The sequence below is a fragment of the Papio anubis genome, chromosome 11 (assembly GCF_008728515.1).
Source record: "Papio anubis isolate 15944 chromosome 11, Panubis1.0, whole genome shotgun sequence".
NCBI classification, from domain to species: domain Eukaryota; kingdom Metazoa; phylum Chordata; class Mammalia; order Primates; family Cercopithecidae; genus Papio; species Papio anubis.
The window spans coordinates 22,890,073-22,894,918 of NC_044986.1; the positions used below are offsets into that span (position 1 = coordinate 22,890,073).

At 45.2% G+C, this 4,846-nt stretch overlaps 1 pseudogene; it reads left to right on the forward strand.

The window, feature by feature from the left end:
- The first annotated feature begins 211 nt into the window (after positions 1-211).
- LOC108580547 lies at positions 212-1,851 on the forward strand (annotated as a pseudogene).
- The last annotated feature ends 2,995 nt before the right edge of the window (positions 1,852-4,846 follow it).

Here is a 4,846-nt window from a genome sequence, read left to right on the forward strand (position 1 = left end):
GTGCCTGCTGGGCACTGGTCCCATGCTGAGGGCGCCCCTCCGGCACATCCTCTGAGCATGGGATTGCTGAGAGCTACAGTCTGGGGGTGGTGAGCCAGATCAGCACAGATCACAGATGGAAACCATCCTTCTAGGTAACTCGTTCTAGAAGGAAGAGTTCCTGGTCCAGAACTGTGTTCTGTTCCCAACTTGCCTCCAGTCTGCCTGCTCCATGACCCCAGACGTCTGCTTGAGTCAGCCCTGGGCCTGTGTGGGGGCGGCCCCTGGGCTTCCGCAACATCCTGTGTTCTGCCTTCTGCATACCTATTTTCCATTTCCAGGGAATCCCTCCCATCAGGGTTGGTTTTTACACTCTGGACCAGCCCACAGAACAATTGCAATGGCTCCCTCAGAGGCTCCTGGAGTCATTCCTGCATTACACAATCTCCAGTCTCCAGGGTCTGGCAGGAGCTGCCTTTCTTTCTCTCTCCTGAAAGACTCCAAGTGCTGCTCCTCCTTCAGTTCACACTGGCAAGATCTTCTCTTCCAAAGAGCCTCCCTGCTGTCCCCACTTCCCTGAGCTCCTGTTCCCTCGTGCTGACTGAGCCACTGGAGGGGACATCTGCCATGTTTGTCTTCCAGCATCCCTTCCCCTCCTTCCTCTGTGAACCGCACTCCTTTTCCTCTGGGAATAGCCCCTCCTCCACTTTCTGAGACTAGTTGGGGCTGCCACTCACACAATACCTTTTCTCCTGGCCAGGGTGGTTGGTCCAGGGTTAGGCATGTGACCCAAAGCAGGCCAATCACAATCCTTCCCTGGGATTTTTTTTTCATATGGAGCATATGGAGAAAAAAAGAAAAACTCTTTGGTTTGGGTTTGCTAAGCTGGCTTGTTGGAAGCCAGGCTGGAGCTACCTGCATTCCTGCTTCTCTTCCCCTTTCTAGATAGAGGCTACCTATATGAAGTGGGAGAAAGTGAAGCCAATACACAGAGAGAAGCAGAGAGAATAAGGAAGTGATCTGCTCATTATTTCAGTTTTAGAGACCTTGACACCAGCCCCACCTAAACTATTGAGTCAGTTTATTTATTTACTTACTTATTATTTACTTACTGGCTACTTTTACTCAAACTAGTTTGAATTTGGTTTCGATCACTTGCAATTAAGAGTCCAAACATGTCTTCCTGGGCTTGGACCTAGTTCACAGGACTAAACGCACCAAGAAAGTTGGAATCATCAGTAAATATGGGACCCGCTATGGGGCCTCCCTCCAGAAAATGGTGAAGAAAATTGAAATCAGCCAGCACACCAAGTATACTTGCTCTTTCTCTGGCAAAAACAAGATGAAGAATTGAGTTGTGAAGATCTGGCACTGTGGTTCCTGCATGAAGACAGTACCTAGCAGTGCCTGGACCTACAATACCACTTCCAAAGCTAGGGTGAAGTCTGCCATCAGAAGACTGAAGGAATTGCAAGACCAGTAGAGGCTCCTCTACTCTTTGAGACATCACTGGCCTATAATAAATGGATTAATTTATTGAATGAAATTGATTTGGCTTGTTACTTTATTAGACATTCTGATGTTTGCATTATGTCACTACTGATGTATTGGAGAAGCATGCTGAGATGGATTCTTGTAATTCAGTCCCTTTTTTAAGTAGTCAGATGATAAAATATGGCATAAGAATATAAGCCTTCCAAGTTAGGTATGTGTATTAGGTTTGTATAAGTCTGTTCCTGCCAGTTTGACTTTGAGGTACATTGGAGCAAACTGCAAACTTTAGTTTTGAAATTACAGTTAATATTTTTAAAAAAATCTTTCTAGTCTGGGCGCAGTGGCTCATGCCTGTAATCCCAGCATTTTGGGCAGCCGAGGCAGGTGGATTACTTGGAGCCAGGAGTTCAAGACCAGCCTGACCAACATAAAGAAACCCCATATCTACTAAAAATACAAAAATTAGGCGTGGTGGTGCACTGTAATCCCAGCTACTTGGGAGACACAGGCACGAGAATTGCTTGAACCTGGGAGGCAGAGGTTGCAGTGAGCTGAGATTGTGCCACTGCACTCCAGCCTGGGCGACAGAGTGAGACTCTGTCTCTTAAAAAAAAAAGTGCTCCAAGATGGCCGAATAGGAACAGCTCCAGTCTGCAGCTCCCAGCAAGATCAACGCAGAAGATGGGTGACTTCTGCATTTCCAACTGAGGTACCTGGTTAATCTCATTGGGACTGGTTGGACAGTGGGTGCAGCCCATAGAGGGTGAGCTGAAGCAGGGCAGGGCGTCGCCTCACCCAGGAAGCACAAGGAGTCAGGGGATTTCCCTTTCCTAGCCAAGGGAAGCCATGACAGACTGTACCTGGAAAAATGGGGCACTTCTGCCCAAATACTGCACTTTTCCCAAGGTCTTAGCAGCCGGCAGACAAGGTGATTCTCTCCTGTGCCTGGCTCAGCAGGTCCCACGCCTGCGGAGCCTTGCTCACTGCTAGCACAGAAGTCTGAGATCGATCTGCGAGGGGGAAGCCTCACTGCAGAAGGGGTGACAGCCATTGCTGAGACTTGAGTAGGTAAACAAAGCAGCTGGGAAGCTCAAACTGGGCAGAGCCCATCACAGCTCAACAAGGCCTACTGCCTCTAGACTCCACCTCTGTGGGCAGAATATAGCCGAACAAAAGGCAGCAGACAACTTCTGCAGACTTAAATGTCCCTGTCTGACAGCTCTGAAGAGAGCAGTGGTTCTCCCAGCACAGCATTTGAGATCTGAGAATGGACAGACTGTCTCCACAAGTGGGTCTCTGACCCCCGTGTAGCCTAACTGGGAGACACTTCCCAGTAGGGGCTGACAGACACCTCATATATGTGGCTGCCCCTCTGGGACAAAGCTTCCAGAGGAAGGATCAGGCAGCAATATTTGCTGTTCTGCAATATTTGCTGTTCTGCAGCCTCTGCTGGTGATCCAGTGTCTGGAACGGACCTCCAGCAAACTGCAACAGACCTGCAGCTGAGGGACCTGACTGTTAGAAGGAAAACTAATAAACAGAAAGGAATAGCATCAACATCAACAAAAAGGTCATCTACACCAAAACCCCATCTGTAGGTCACTAATATCAAAGACCAGAGGTAGATAAAACCACAAAGATGGTGAGAAACTAGAGCAGAAAAGCTGAAAATTCTAAAAATCAGAGTATCTCTTCTCCTCCAAAGGATTGCAGCTCCTCGCCAGCAACAGAGCAAAGCTGGTTGGAGAATGACTTTGACAAGCTGACAGAAGTAGGCTTCAGAAGGTTGGTAATAACAAACTTCCCTGAGCTAAAGGAGGATGTTCAAACCCATCACTAAAACCCTTGAAAAAAGATTAGACGAATGGCTAAGTAGAATAAACAGTATACAGAAGACCTTAAATGACCTGATGGAGCTGAAAACCATGGCATGAGAACTTCGTGATACATACAAAAACTTCAATAGCTGATTCAATCAAGTGGAAGAAAGGGTATCAGTGATTGAAGATCAAATTAATGAAATAAAGTGAGAAGACAAGGTTAGAGAAAAAAGAATAAAAAGAAACAAACAAAGTCTCCAAGAAATATGGGACTATGTGAAAAGACCAAATCTACGTTTGATTGGTGTACTTGAAAGTGATGGGGAGACTGGAATCAAGTTGGAAAACACTTTTCAGGATATTATCCAGGAGAACTTCCCCAACCTAGCAAGGCAGGCCAACATTCAAATTCAGGAAATACAGAGAACACCACACGATACTCCTCGAGAAGAGCAACCCAAAGACACATAATTGTCAGATTCACCAAGGTTGAAATGAAGGAAAAAGTGTTAAGGGCAGCCAGAGAGAAAGGTCGAGTTACCCACAAAGGGAAACCCATCAGACTAACAGCAGATCTCTCGGCAGAAACTCTACAAGCCAGAAGAGAGTGGGGGCCAATAGTCAACATTCTTAAAAAAAATAATATTCAACCCAGAATTTCATAGCCAGCTAAACTAAGCTTCATAAGTGAAGGAGAAATGAAATCCTTTACAGACAAGCAAATGCTGAGAGATTTTGTCACCACCAGGCCTGCCTTACAAGAGCTCCTGAAGGAAACACTAAATATGGAAAGAAACAACCAGTACCAACCACTGCAAAAGCATGCCAAATGGTAAAGACAATTGATGCTGTGAAGAAACTGCATCAATTAATGGGCAAAATAACCAGCAAACATCATAATGATAGGATCAAATTCACACATAATATTAACCTTAAATGTAGATGGGCTAAATGCCCCAATTAAAAGGCACAGACTGGCAAATTGGGTAGAGTCAAGACCCATCAGTGTGCTGTATTCAGGAGACCCATCTCACACACAAAGACGCACATAGGCTCAAAAATAAAGGGATGGAGGAAGATGTACCAAGCAAATGGAAAGCAAAAAAAAGCAGGGGTTGCAATCCTGGTCTCTGATAAAACAGACTTTAAACCAACAAAGATCGAAAGAGACAAAGAAGGCCATTACATAATGGTAAAGGGATCAATTCAACAAGAAGAGCTAACTATCCTAAATATATATGCACCAAATACAGGAGCACCCACATTCATAAAGCAAGTCCTTAGAGACCTACAAAGAGACTTAGACTCCCACACATTAATAATGGGAGACTTTAACACCCCACTATCAATATTAGACAGATCAACGAGACAGAAGGTTGTAATTTTGTGTGTATGTGTGCTGAGAATTTTTCTGGAAAAAGAATGAGTAGAAAACAGAGAATTTTTTTCCAGGGAGGGTATATACCCAAAGGATTATAAATCATGCTACCATAAAGTCACATGCACACGTATGTTTATTGCGGCACTATTCACAATAGCAAAGACTTGGAACC